This window comes from Dipodomys spectabilis, unplaced genomic scaffold (genome assembly GCF_019054845.1).
Source record: "Dipodomys spectabilis isolate Male_0828 unplaced genomic scaffold, ASM1905484v1 ptg000268l, whole genome shotgun sequence".
Lineage (NCBI taxonomy): Eukaryota > Metazoa > Chordata > Mammalia > Rodentia > Heteromyidae > Dipodomys > Dipodomys spectabilis.
This window is the reverse complement of record NW_024870945.1, coordinates 4180730-4196935: the sequence shown is the minus strand read 5'-3', so window position 1 is coordinate 4196935 and position 16206 is coordinate 4180730. Positions and strand designations below refer to the sequence as shown.

General features: G+C 35.8%; 1 pseudogene; it reads right to left on the bottom strand.

Annotated features, from left to right (window-relative positions):
• Positions 1-1291: 1291 nt before the first annotated feature.
• On the bottom strand, positions 1292-1391 carry LOC122125966 (annotated as a pseudogene).
• Between the last annotated feature and the right edge of the window lie 14815 nt (positions 1392-16206).

Here is a 16206-nt window from a genome sequence, read left to right as displayed (position 1 = left end):
TCTTTAATTTTTTTGGGCGTGGTGGGAAAAATCCTGTATCTCCCTTGTGTCTGTAACCAGCCTCTTGTTGGAGTCTCTGGTCTGCTTGTGGTGTTTGATTTTCCTATGGCTTGGTTGGTTTCTTAAGTCAGTTTGTTTGAACAGTCAGAAAAATGCTCTATTTTACCCAGGATTTTGTGATCCTCCTCTCAGGTTAGTTCAATGGGAGGGAGATATGCTTTGATTAACAAAAAAGAGGGAGATGGCTTTTTCCTCAAGTTTGGAGATGCTGTGATGAGGCTAGGTTCTGGGTAGAGTTGAGGCCTTTCAACAAACAGTAGCTTTTCCCAGGAGGTAGCTTGTGAGAAACTCAGAGAGCCCAGCCTGGAGCCACTCTCCAGGTTTATGTTTACTGAATTTCAATTGATTGTCAAGGCTGCTAAAGGGAGGGGCAGACTCTGGCTCTGATTACCCAGTGAAGAAAGCCACTCTTGGGGCTTGCACCTGAGCTGGGTGATTTTTCCCTGGGTGGAGCTCTCTGGCAGGTCAGTTTAGGTTCTTGTGACCTGCTAAATGACTCTAGTTTTCTTCCAAGGCCTTAGTTGGAGCTAGCAGCTCCACCGAGCTTTGTCAGTACCCAAGATGGAGATGTCCGGTAGTTTGGGGGAGGGGTGGCCTTCTCTCCTCTGCTTTCTGAGAAGGAGTGAGGACATTTGGCTTCTACTCCCGCCGAGTCTTGGTTCCTGGGTGGTCTCTGGTCTGCGAACTGCAAGATGAAGATGTCTGCTCCTTGTCAGTTCTTGCTGGTGTTGAGTAGAATCTGCTTGTCCATCGTGTCTGGCTCCTTTGTCCTGCATTCTCTGTGTTACAGGATGGCGGCTATGGCCAACGCTGCTACCGAGGCTGCTGGCAAGTGCTCAGATCTGTCTCCTTGCCTGGATTTTCCCTCTCTGTCCTAACTCTGTGTATAGTGATGGCACACTTGGTGTGATTCTCTGGCTTAAGACTGTTCACTGGAACTCTAAAACTGCTTTCTATGCGAGAGCTTGTTTAGCCTACAGCTTCTCCTCCACCATCTTCCGGAACCCCCTATGACCATGGTTTAAATTTTATTTCTTTGGGATAAAATGACAATGTTATCTAATTTCAAGTTTTATAAAGTTTATGTTATGTAAGGGCATTTCTAAGGTGAAGATTTAATATACTGATGTCAAACTAACCTTTAATTCTATGAATTACATGTATTGTTACACTTGTATTTTTGTAATCAACTTTTTAATAACTGTTTTTCATTTCTTGCATTTGAAGAATGAAAAATATGGAATACTTCACAAATTTTCATACCATCCTTGTGCAAGTACCATTTTAATCTCTGTATTGTTGTAATTTGGGTAGACCTGCTGCTGAAGCATGTAGTATCCTCTAAATTTAAGTACGTAATGATACAATATTTATACAGGCATATATCCATGGTTGCCTATTTGTAACAAGGAACCCTTATTGTTCCTAAAAATGCTATTGATCTTATTTCTCTAAAATTCTGTGCATAGTGGAAAAAACTTATATTGTATGGTCGATTGTTCACATTTGCAATTTTTTGTCAATAACTATTTTGTCGTTTTCATTTTAAATTTGATCATACTTTGAAACCTTTACAGCTAAGTCCAAAGGTGATGGCTTTTCAAGTACTTATTTATCAACTGAGTTAGCTTTGTGGAGCTAATGGATTCAAAGTAAGCTTTTCTTAAGAGCTTTTTCTAAACTTCTGCAGCTTAAAATCTCCTAAATGAGGTCTCAGTGGCACAAATGTCTTCCTGACCCTTTACCCTTCTTCCATGTAGGAACAGACCAACCAGAATATCTTACACAGACAGCATAGATTCTTACTGGAACAAAACTAATCTTAGTTACAAGGGTTCATAGAGAGATGAACACTTCAGACCGAATTGTTCAGAATAGAAGGTATTTTATCAAAATGTAATTGTTTGGGCTGGGATGTTGGCTCAGTGGTAGAGCGCATGCCTTGCATGACGGAAGCCCTGGGTTTGATTCCTCAGCACCACATAAGCAAAAAGAAAAAAGCCGGAAGTGTTGCTGTGACTCAAGTGGTAGAGCACTAGCCTTGAGTTGAAGAGCTGAGGGACAGGGCCCAGGCCCAGAGTTCAGACCCCACGACTGGACCCAAAAACAACAACAACATATATATATATATATAATTGTTTATTATACCTATTATTTCAAAAGTAGCTAAAGCCAAAAAGGTGAAAAAGTTGTTTATATGCATGTTTACTTAATATCCTGGCCTGTCTACCATACAACCAGGCAGGAACTTACACTACTGACTTTCTATCACCAAATATGTCCATAGCTCCTGAAGAAGTCTATATATTTTTCATCGATATTAGGCCTTAAATTGGTAATGTTTTAATCAAAGTGTTTCCTCTTGCCTCCAGGCTTTAAATTTACAAATGGTAAAGCTTTAGGTCTAACTCTACCAAAAACTGAGGTAGAGATAGTGGAATAATACTTTAAAACAGAGTTGCCTTTGATACCCTAACCAAAACAGAACAATGCATAACAATTTCTTATATTATATATACTTATATATTTTATATTTATATGTGCTGATCTTAAATTTCACACAGTGAATCTTACTAGAATTAATTCATAATTTGACAAATAAATTGAAATTTATTCCCATAAATAGATTGGAACATAAATAATTAGGTTTAGAATATATATTTGAATATAGAAAGTATCAATGCAATGTCTTTGCTATAAACTTGTGATACCATCTAAGTGTTCTTGGTCTTCTGAATTCACATAGTAAAAAAAAAAAAAAAAAAAAAAAAGTATTGTTTTCCTCTAATCTAGAAGAGATTTTACACTGCTGCTATGTTTATTGTACTAACTCGCTGGTCCCAAAGTGATTTTCTTCATATGATGCCTAAAAGCTATTATTCTTCTGCAGTACCAACGGGTCAGAGGATACCAGGTCCCAGTTATCTGCATCATCAGATAACAATGGCAAGTCTTCTCACCTTGGCCCATGCAACATGATAACAGAAAGTAATTGAAGACCCATCTCAATTTCTTATTTCCTATAGTATTTCAGGGTCCCAATTCCTTTACTAATTAGCAGTAAGCAATTGTGAAATGTAAGGCAACTTAAAATGAAAGAGGAAACCACAATATATGAGAGAATGTACTGTAGTTCAAACTTTCAATTTACAGATGACAAGCCCATATGAGTAAACAAAATCACAAATGTCAAAAGATTAATTTTAATACCCCTCTCTTAATGATTAATGAAAGATTTCAGTGCAGCCAAAAAAATAATTTCTGGAATCATAGATCCATAATTGGTCTACCAAGACTAGGAAGACTTGATTTACAGGTGAAATATAATTTAGAAAAACATTAATTGAGAAGACCCTTAGTGCTTCAAAACACTAGTACTTCAGTAAAACTTGATTCTGTAGTATAAAAATGTCATTTTCAAACCAATGATAACCTACATTTAATCTCCTGAAAGTATATTCCTTTTCAAATAAACTTTTTAGAATCATATTCAACAAAATAACACTTGACAATAAGATGATAGTGACATTAAAAGTTTCTCAAGTGCAGGAATCAAGCTACAATAGAGTTGATTTATTTACCCAACACTAATGCCAAATAAGTTCAACCATTCAATAAAGTGTAGAAATAATATCTCCTACCATTTGCGTTGTTCAGTAGGTGCCTTCCAGAAATGTGTTAAATATATCAACCTCCCATAATTCTAACCCAAATATTAGCTAATAAAGTAAATTTCATCACATAAGAAGGTACATTTTAAAAAGTCACTAATAGTTGCCTTATCATGTGTTGCCTTATCATAAATTTTCCCTATATGTCTAACATAGTAAGAAATATGACTTTAAATCATGAATATGGGTACTGATCAGAGATGTGACAAACATAAAATCTATCTTCTATTTCTATCATATTCCTCTAAGTAGTAAATTTTAGTTTTCTTCTTTTTCCAAAACTTATAGGTAGTAGAAAATATCATCCCATGTAAAATAAAATAATCACACACCATTGCACAAAGCCATTTATAAAAACTGGTAGTTAGCTATAAATTCTAAGCGATTTTTAAACTTTTTGTTGACTAAAGATTAATCTTCCAAAAAGATGAGAATAAAATGATGTTTAGGTGCTTCACGTCCCCAGTCTTGCAAATTGTTATTACAGATGCATGAATTATGGAAGTATATGCTGACATCAAGCATGAATTATGGAAGTAAATGCTGACATCAGTTCAAGTATATGCAGGATTGAAACTCTATGGAATGTATATAAACCTTTCAAAGTATTAACAGACAGTTTAACAGAATGACTATCACGAAGTTGAAACCAGAAAGGAATAATAGTAAAGATATAGAATGAATGAAAAATGGAACAAGGGCAAGTACAGCTAGAATACTCAATGTACACATGTAATAAGTAAGTGGTAAATCTGAAATAAATCTTGGAAATAAGGTTGGTTGAGAATGATAGAATGAGTGACTCTGATCCAGGAGCATTGGACAATTAGATGGACATATTTAATTGTAACACACTTGCACAACCTTTTGAAATTCAGTTAAAAACACAACTACAAACAAAAACACACAAAAATCACAACCAAACAGCAATCTCTAGAAAGTATGTATATGACCTCACAAAATTTTAAGCAGTTAATGAAGGGCAGTCTTGGGGAAAGCAAACAAAGCTGTTCAAAGAGGGCAGGTTTGGGTAGGGGAGAATTTTGAACAGATTTAAATAGATTGTCTAAGGTTATAAATCACCTACATCTACTGCAAACATTTTATTCCGTATTTTTTTTTTTTTTTTGGTCTGGTCGTGGGGCCTGAACTTTGGGCCTGGGCATTGTCCCTTAGCTCTTCAGGTTAAGGCTAGTGCTCTACCACTTGAGCCATAGCTCCACTTCTGGCTTTTTTCTTTTTTTCTTATGTGGTGGAATCAAACCCAGGGTCTCAGGCATGCAAGGCAAGCGCTCTACCACTGAGCCACTTTCCCAGCCCCCATTCTGTGAGTATTCTTTGTCTGAACTGGTTACTCCAGTCCTGAGTTGTGGCTTTATAGCTTATGAAGATCGAATGGAAGAATCAAGATCAAGAACCCATTACACCACTGGAGAGAAAACAGTCCTCTATGGTTTCTCTCATCTCTCTTCACTACTCTTTTCTCATACTTTTAATAAAGTCAAGTGATTTTGAATTATATTTCCTTCTTTTTCAGAGAATTACTGTTTGGTAAATAAATGTCAATTCGCAAATTTTGATTTCTTTTTTTTTTTTTTAAAGAACTTTGAATTTAAATTCCACTACAACATTGTTTCACACAGTCAGAGTTTATTTCTTGAGTAAGGACAATTCTCAAGGGAACCTACAGGATTTACAGCAAGGTTTGTGAGGTTTGTTTGTTTAGTGTGAAAATGAGCCATATTCACCCACATTGCTCCCTCTCAGCTAAGTCTCCATGGATTTCTTTGCATGAAAGCCTATTTTCCCAGACAATTTTAAATTTTCTTAATAGGCTAAGTTGTTAAAATTTTGAACAATTAAAATTTACCTGTCATAAATTTTTAACTCTTTTGAAATTCCTTTATCAGAATCGTGAATTCACCAATCTTAATCCCACCTTCACCATCAAAAACAGTTAACATATTGCTTTCATTATATAGTGTCCATGAAAATACTATTTTCCAGTGGCTTTGTTATGCATATATTTGACCATATAAGCTGATGCTGAGCAAAATGAACTCCAAGATATGGAAACATATTTATTTGTGGTTGGTTTTTTTTTTGTTGTTGTTGTACTATGTGATTTCTATTTTCTTTGAGATTTTCCCCTATGTTTTATCCCCTCCTCTGTTTGATTTTGGTACTCTGTGTATTGTGTATACATTTACCTTAATTAGGGAAGGGAACAGGAACAAAAAAATGGCGAGACAAAGGACGAACAGCAAACCAATGCAATAGCAATTCTCACAAGACAATAAGTTGGAAATGTACATTACAACTTGGGAGGGGTAATAGGGTAAAGGAAAAACTGAGAAAAATGAGAGAGGGGATAACAAGTTTGAAAACTTATGTATTCACTAACTTACAATGGCTGTAACCACAGTGCACATCACGTTCACATTAAAATTAAATTAAAAAAATAAGCTGATGAAATAAAATTTCACTGTTTTGGTATAGTAAATATTGTTCTTTATGTAGTAACTTTTAAAATATCGGTATTATTTGGCATCTAATTTGAATTAATTATCTCTTCTTTATCAGAGGGTCATCAACTGTAATGATATCCAACTACACAATTTTTTCACAATTTTGCCAATATTTTGAAAATAGAATAAATTTAGTACTTTGTTATACTAAAACAGAAAACAGTTTAATTCTATGGAAACCCATAACTTTTAAAAGTAAATAAGTTGTTAAGAGGACAGAATGCATGTATTCTTCAAAATTCCTATGACTAATAACTACTCATTATCAAATTCTGAACATTCCATACCTGAGAGATTCAAAATATACCTGTTTGCATGTTATGTAATTCTGCAGTAGATGCATTTTCCAATGGAGTGTTACAGACTGAGAAGTGAACAGAAAAAGAGCCACATTCTGATATGGGATATGAAGCATGTGATAATTAATTCTTCAAGAGTAAGCAGTTGTTTATCAGATTAAGCTATTATTTCTATGACCATCAATCACAAGATTTATGCCATAAAGTCATCCTAGCCCACCAGTTTCCAACTGGTAGGGTGCACCTCAAAATTCCCTTAATTCACATCAAGAATAGCTTATGTCCATTGTGAAAATACACTGCACTTCTGCTAATGTGATGCCCTCCATATTCTGGAAAGAACACCACTATATACAGAGTTGTATCATTTTTCCTCTACTGGTATTCTTGCAAATATTATTTATATTTATACATTCTTAACTACCATAGATAATCACGATGCGAAGATTGGAAGATTACAGTTCAAAGAATGTGAAGACTCAGGGTCTATGTTGAAGGGGAAGAATGATGGAGGCTCTAGCCTCAGGATTATCTGTGGACTGTGTTTGAGTATTAGAAAAGCTCTTGGCATGCCAGGCTAGAGAGGGAAAATGTTCTCTCTCCCTATCTCAAAACACATGTCACAGACTCCTGAGAGCTGAGTAAGTAGCTCTTCTGCTTGCTTAAGCATAGTTAAACAGCTGGTCAAGCATTTCCCTGAGATTGGAGAAGTGGTTTGAGCTTGCTCTAAAATAGTTTAGATACTAATATACCAAGACAGGGCTGGGAAGGTGGCTCAGTGGTAGACGATTGCCTTGCATGTATGAGGCCCTAAGTTCGATTCCTCAGCACCACATAAGCAAAAAGAAAAAAGCTGGAAGTGGTACTGTGGCTCAAGTGATAGAGTGCTAGCCTTGAGCCCAAGAGCTGAGGGACAGCGCCCAGAGTTAAGGCCCCACGACCGGACCCCCCAAAAAAATAATATACCAAGACATTATCTCATAGGTCAAGTAAAAATGTATCTGTTGAAATTTTTGTGTGAATGTCTTCTGACCAAATCTTGGCAAAGATCATGCTTGCTTGTCTTTAAATACCACTAACAATAAAGCACAGCATGCAGTGGCAATTGCTGTTTGCACTCTGCATCCCCTGTGTCCTGGTGATTTTGTTACCCTTACCCAGGGACCCAAATGCACTAGATGTTACAATTGGCGCCCAAACAGGGACCATGCATTGTTGAATTCAGGAAGGGATATTCAGGTAAGTAATTTTAATTACAGGGTGATAGGACAAGTTAAATCTACTCCGTACTTACTTATGCTTAAACATTTACTTGCTGCTTATGGTGTAAATATTTCTTCTTCTGACATAGAAATGTGTATTAATGTAGTTAGGAAATGGAATCCTTGGTTCCCTGATGAAGGAAAATTCGATGTTGATGATTGGAAATGAGTAAAGAATATTGTAGAAAAAGCTGTTCGAGAAAGGGAAAAGATTCCTTTTAGATTTTGGTCCATTTGGGCTATTTTACATACCCTTTTTAAAGCTTCGAATGAGGAAAGATTAATAGCAGACTTAAAGAAAGAGGTCACCCCTTCTATTGTAGATTTACAGTTGGACTCTGAGGTTAAGGACACAATAGATAAGGGTGCATTGCAAATAACAGAGAAAAAACAAGAGGTAAAAAAGGCTCAAAAGGAATAAAGTGTAAATAAAATGTCTGAGCAAATGCAATTGATTTTCTCAAAATTACAACATATGGAGTTGGAAATTAGCAGAGTGAAAGGAGAACCTGAGAAAGTGAAAGTAAAGCAGCCTTTGGCTCCTCGACTGGCTGATGCAATTTTTACAGCATCACTCCCTCACAAACAGAGGGCTCAGACAGTGAGTTTGATGATGAAATGCCTATTTTTTCTTATCCTGTAATTCGACCACCCCCTATGAATAGTATAGCTCAACCAGCCAGACATGAAGGTGTTGCTGTTGATGATATTGGTAAACTTAAGAAGGCAGTTGTATGGTCCTCAGTCTCATTATGTTAAGGAATTGCTTAATGGGCTTGCCCGACATTACAATAATTTTGCTCCAGTGGATTGGAAGATGCTTTGTAGAGCCTTGCTTAAGAAACCTAAATACCTACAATGGAAAATGTGGTTTACTGAGTTATGTACAAAAAGGGCTAGACAAAATGCACAGAGCAGTAATCCACACCTGCAGAACAATATGCGGATGCTCATATAAATGTAAACTCTCCTGAAGAGACCCATGAGCAGTTAAGAGACATAGGTATTGAGGCATGAGAAAAGGATTCCACCGGTAGGAGAGCATTATGGCTCTTGGACTAAAGTAATTCAAAAACCTAATAAACCCTGTATTGAATTTTTATCATGATTGAAATTGACCGTGGAACGTACTGTTGTGGGAGAGGCTGCATGGCAACAACTGCTGAGCATGTTGGCTTATGAGAATGCTAATGAGGACTGTAGACGAGCTCTATTGCCTATTAAAGAATCTGGGGATGTGAATACATATTTAAGGGCCTGCAAAGACTTTATATCTGAATCCAGGAATATTCAGGTGTTTGGTGAAACTATGACCACTACCTGGCATGCTTTGCAAACAAAACCCTCTAATCTAAAGTGTTTTGGATGTGGTCAAATGGGACATATAAAGAAAAATTTTAAAAAGGCTACTGATGTTAACAAGAGAGGACCAGGAATTTGCCCTAAACGTGAAAAAGGGAAGCACTGGACAAGGGAGTGTAGAGCAAAAATAGACAATAAAGGAATTCCTATAAAATATGCTTAACTTATGCAGGGAAACTCTCCATCGGGCTAGCCCCAGGGACCAGGATTAATAACACAGGGCAGCCAACCATCTTTTCCCTCGTCCCTGCCACAGCCCACAACGCCGCAGTGGACATACCAGCCTTAAAAGATTTTATTTTGAAAGGTGGTGATAAGACACAAAAAATTCTTACCGGAATTTATGGGCCTTTACCTGAAGGAACATTTGACCTATTGACCGGTAGATACAGTCTTAATACAAAAGGAGTTTTAGTACATTTAGGAATTATTGATGCTGTCTATATTGGGGAAATAAAAATTTTAATGTCAGCTTCTGCAGATATTTTTTTTAAAAAGGGAGAACGAATTGCTCAAATTTTGTTATTACCATATATATATCTATTGCAAAGTCATTTGGGGGATACTAACCAACAAAAATGTGTTTTGGACTACTCATATTACTAAAATACAGCCTAAGATTAAAATTAATATTCAGGAAAAGATATTGACAGGACCAATAGATACTGGCTCAGATATTACATTTATTAAAACTCATGAATAGCCTAATCATTTATTATATAAAATAATCCCCTGTAATATTAAAGGAGTTAGCAAATCTCCTGTAAATTTTATATGACAAGCAGTGTTGTATGTTACTATAACGTCAGAAGATGGACAGACAGCTGTCCTTAAACCTTATATTATGGAGGTTCCAGTTAACATAATTGGTAGAGATGTACTGGAACAATGGGGAGCTCATATTCAATTTTAACATTTTTATATGGAGCCCATCATGATATTATGGAAATCTGAGGAACCTCTTTGAATTGAGTAATGACCTTTATCTAAAGAAAAATTATAAGCAGCTCATCAATTAGTTGAAGATCAGTTAACCAAAGGACATATTGGGCCGTCTATGTCACCATGGAATTCTCCAATATTTGTTATTAAAAAGAAGTCAGGGAAATGGAGATTGCAGACTGATTTACGAGGAGTTAAGGCATCCATGTACCCTATGGGGGTTTTACAACCTGTTATACAGTCGCCTGCAATGCTTCCTAAAAATTGGCCAATAATAGTAATAGATTTACAAGATTGCTTTTTTACCATTCCTGTACATGTAAAAGATTGTAAAAGACTTGCCTTTTCTTTACCACAAATAAATCATCAAGCCCCTCATCAGTGCTTCCAATGGAAGGTGTTGCCCCAAGGAATGATGAATTCTCCAACTATGTGTCAGATATATGTTGATAAGGCCTTAAAACCTGTTAGACAAAATGGCCTCACATTTATATTTTTCATTATATGGATGATATTTTATTTGCAGGACCAAATATGACAGAATTAGAAAAGGTGGTATAGTGCTTACCCTCTATAAAGATTTTGGATTAATAATAGCACCTGAAAAAATACAAAAAAATACAGTGGTAAAATATTTAGGATACGTTGTTTTTAGACAAACAGTCGCACCTCAAAAAATATCTTTATGACGTGATCAATTACATACGTTAAATGATTATCAAAAGTTACTAGGAGATATTAATTGGATGCAACCGGCCTTAGGAATTCCTACTTATCAATTACATAATTTGTTTTCATTGTTACAAGGGGAGTCTGATTTACATAGCAAAAGAACTTTAACTAAGGAAGCTGAAAGAGAAGTACAATTTGTACAATAGAGAATAAAAAATGGTTTTACATTGAGTAACGCTAAATCAACTCATAAATTTATATATTTTAGATAGATGGAAATAACCAACAGGAATTATAGGAGAAAATGAGATACCATTAGAATGGATTTATACACGGCATAGATTTACAAAAAATATGCCATATGAACAATAGTTGGCAATTATTATTCAACAGGCCAGGCAATGGTTATTTACCCTATCAGGGTATGATTTATTTGAAATTATCTTTCCTTTGCCAAAAGACTAAGTAAAATATTTTTTAAACATGTCTGAAATGCTACAAATAGCATTAGTAAATTTTACTGGGCAATTTTCCTATCATTTCCCCAAATGTAGATTGTGGGATTGCTTACATACACAACAATTTGTAATTAATAATATAATTACCACGGCCCCTATTTCCACTCTCTTACTGTTTTTATACATGGCTCCAAAACAAAAAGTGCTTATTGGACAACAAATAAATATTGGGTACAAACAACTACTTTAGCATCAGTTCAACAAAATGAACTTTTTGCTATTATTAAGGTGTTACAAGATTTTGTGGGAGATATTAATATTGTTACTGATTCTGCCTATGCTGTAGGGGTTGTGACTAATATAGTCACTGCTGTTACATATTCATCTAAACTCCAGCTAAACTAAGTATTTAAACAATTACAAGCATTACTGCAACAATGTAATGCCAAAGTGTTTGTAACTCACATTAGGGCTCACTCTTCGTTACCTGGGTACCTTGTATATGGCAATAATCATGTTGATAGTTAGTTTTGCTTCTGCTAAACAGGATCATGCTCATTTACATACAAATGCTGGCCATTTACATATGCATTATAAAATACCTTATTCTCAAGGTAAACAAATTATAAAAACGTCTCCTATCTGCAGACCAATGCATTTGACAGTTGTACCTGCTGGAGTAAACCCTCGAGGAGTACAACCTAATGAGCAATGGCAAATGGATATAATCCATGTACAAGCCTTTGCCCATTTTTCCTTTGTACATGTTACAATAGATACTTATTCCAAATTTGGGCTTTTGCCCTTACGGGAGAAACTGTTAACAATGTAATAGAACACTTTTTGGAAGCTTTTGCCATTATGGGAGTGCCTGCCAAATAAAGACTGATAATGATCCAGCCTAAAAAATTATCAAATTTAAAAGATTTTGTGAACTTTATGATGTGGTACATATTACAGGAATAGAATATAACCCCCAAGGACAATCCATTATGGAACGAGTTCATTGCACACTAAAACAACAAATCAAAAAATTTAAAAGGAGGAAAAGGTTGGATGAAAGTATGGATATTTTGTGGTTTTCCATGCAAAATCCTAAAATAATTTTACATCAAGTTCTTTTTGTTCTTAATATTTTAAACTTACCACAAGTAGATACTTTAACTAGAGCTGAGTGCCATTTTGAACAAATATCAGAAAAACCTTATTTAAATGCTCCCGTATGGATTAAGATTGCACTGGATGCAGAATAGCAACTAGGAACGTTATTACATAAGGGGCGAGGATAGGGTTTTGTGTCTACACAGGATGGCAAACAATACTAGCTTCCTGCCTGATGCATACAGACGCAGCCCATTGAGGACAGCCCCATATCCTACAAGGAATAGGCCACCAGTTGAGGAAAAAGAAATCCCCACTGCCCACCTGGGGACAAGTTAAAAAGTTGACTGCAGAAGGACAAAAGATGTTACAATGCAATGGTAAACCTGTCATGGCTGAGAACTTATTTTTGCCCATGTGTGCCCTGCTTACTATAAACTCTGTCCATGCTAATGCTAATTTATTGGGCCTTTGTTCCTAATCCTCCTTTATTGGAACCTGTTGTTTGGGGAGACATGGATATAACCATCTATCATGTTCCTGCTGTTTTATCTCCTCCTTGGAATAATTTGACATTTTGCAATAAGGATGATGTAGCTTTTTAAATTTTACTTACTATACTCATTCCTTGCCTGTTTGTCTGGGGCCTCCTCCATGTTTAGTTATGAATGGGCAACATTGAGTTTTACCTGGGAAATGCACTTCCAATTCTAGGACACAGCTGCAGCGATTAACTACTTGGTCCATTAATAGTAACTGGGAAAGTGTGACCTTTGATGGCAAGTTATCCTTACCTATGTGTCCCGATTTTACTTATATTGATTTAAAATATCAGCCTTTTGTGTGGCAAGAGTGTAGAGAAGCATTTGGAAAAGTGTTCAATAATTTTATTAATTGGGGACCTTTTGGAAAGTTTATTAACACATGTTCAGAATAGAATATTACCAGATGTGATTCATCAAATGTTACTAGGATGCTGGAAGCCATTAATGGATCATTTACTGGAGATCGACTGATGGCCTGGGGAGATGGAGGCATTGCAGATGCTCGATGGGCTTTCATGGCTGCACCCACTGCTGTTCACACTCATCTTTGGAAGGTCAGAGCGGTGCTGAAACCCGTGATGCTATCAAATGGATCGTTTTTCAGGGACGTGGAACTCTGCATCCACTTATAATTTTACTTTGTACAAAGTTTGTTTGTGTACCTCTGCCTTATGTATTTTAGTGGGAAATTTTACATTTTCTCCTACTATTTCTTGTTTTAATTGTCGCCTGTATTCTTGTGTTAATTCTTCTCTTAATTTTAATGACAGTGATAGTAGTATGATATTACAACAAAGAACTCATATTTGGCTACCTGTTAAATTTGGAAGAGAATGGTCCCAAAATCCTTTGGATAGTGTTGTTATTGAATTTTTTTTACCAAACTACTAAAACGTACAAAGCCATTGTAGCAGTGATCTTAAACTTAATTGCTATTACCAATGTTGCTGCAGTGTCTGGAATTGCCCTACACACTTCCTTACAAACTAAGCACTTTGTGGAAGAATGCCACCGGGATTCACATGAATTGTGGGTCTCACAGGTAGAAATTGATGCTCTATTATAAACACAGATTAATATTCTTAAACAGACAGTAGGATGGTTAGGAAAAAAGTTATTGGTTGTGGAAAAACAGTTATTGTTAAAATGTGATTGGAATTTCACTACTTTTTGCATTACTAATGTAAAATATAAAAAATCTATACATGATTAGAATGTAATACAGCACTATTTATCTGGAAATTCTACAGCTGCTCAATTGATTGCTCAGTTACAATTTAATGTACATGATATTTTTGGTAAACAATTTACAAATGATGATGCTTCTAATATTGCTGATGCATTTATTAAACAATTGGAAGGGTTGGATCCGAAATACTACAAAGCATTTCACATACTGCTAGTGGTATAGGAATTATGATTGTTATTATTTTGTTTGCACTTGTACTGTTATATTTGATTTTTATGAAACCAATGCAAGCGTCTATGATAACCCTGTGGAAAGCTTTACTTTTAAAACAAAAGAAAAAAGAAGGAAATTGTGAAGACTCAGGGTCTATGTTAAAGGGGCAGAATGATGCAGGCTCTGGCCTTAGGATTATCTGTGGACTGTGTTTGAGTATTAGGAAAGCTCTTGGCATGCCGGGCTGGAGAGGGAAAATGTTCTCTTTCCCTGTCTGAAACCACATGTCATAGACTCCTGGGAGCTGAGGAAGTAGCTCTTCTGCTTGCTTAAGCATAGATGAGCAGCTGGTCAAGCATTTTCCTGATATTGGAGAAGTGGTTTGAGTTTGCTCTAAAATAGTTTAGATAATAGTATACCAAGACATTGTCTCATAGGTCAAGTAAAAATGTATCTGTTGAAATTTTTGTGTGAATGTCTTCTGACCAAATCTTGGAAAAGATCATGCTTGCTTGTTTTTAAATACCACTAACAATAAAGCACAGTATTCAGTGGCAATTGCTGTTTGCATTCTGCATCCCCTATGTCCTTGTGATTTCGTTACCCTTACCCAGGGACCCTAACGCAGTAGATGTTGACAAAAGCCCACCCAGGCAGGAAGGTTCCCTAGATTCTTATCTCCAATAAACTTCTCAGCAAAAGACAGACACAGGTGAGCTGAGGTTGAAGTGGTAGGGCACAAGCCTTGAGCATAAACAGGCACAGAGACAGTGTCCAATCCCAGAGTACAAGCCCTAGGACAAACCAATGAAACAAAAATAAAAAACAAATCCCAAACCTAACATTTTTCTCACTGTATACAGAAGCACGTAATAAAGGAAATTGCTTCCTGTGTTACAAAGAAATAGAAGAAAGAAGATGTCCCACAATTATTCTCTTCATACCATGTTATAGCAAAGCCTCAAAAAATTGTCCTTTTTCTAAATTTATAAATTAATATCATCCATTTGTTGGCAACTCTGTGTACATTATTCACATTCACATTTTATACATGAAGTGTTGGAGTTATCTATTACCTGAGTTCTAATTATAACTCTCAAGAAAGAATATTCTAGGCAAATAGAATGCAAGAAACATTTGTAAATTTGTCTACTTAAAAGAATTTTGTAAGTATCCTATAGAATATGAAATTACAAGCAAAACCAAAATATTTATTTTAAATCTAAACTCTAATTTAGCAAGTTCTACATAGTCTTTCATTAGATTAACTTTGCTCTTTCTCCAGGCTTAAGTTTTTGTAATCCTTCATCCTTTCCTTGGAATCTAACAGAGTGGTGATTACTTACTTTTTCAAATTTTGGATGGGAATCATGAGCTATTTTGCATCTAAGAATGTTCTGTAATGAAGAGAGCATTTAAAACACAACTGAGGATTATATATGAGTTGCATTTCAATAGGAAACTTGAGTTCTCAAAACATAATGACATAATTAGCCCAAACGTCCAACTTTGTATTCCTTTCTTGTTTGGTTTGTTTTATTAAGACAAAATTATACTACCTGGTCCAGGGAAGGTATCACTGTGTAATTCCACTATCTAATCTATCTTAGTCTGAGTGCTAGAATTCTAGCCTTGTATCACATTGCCCTTCCATAGTTTCTTGGTTTATTTAATCTAGATACAGACTATCAATTCTGAACTAATCCAGTAATATTATCCACTGCACTGCTCAGAGTGTTCATGTACTCTTTTCAAAGATGTTATAACATTTGACACGGGATATGAACATTTTCAGATGCACCTGCAGGAGTCTCTGATTCATGCCTCCATGGATCCGATCTCTTTAATAATGATTACTTGACTCTATTACTATCTCTCGTCCCTATCTATGTAATATTCTTAAA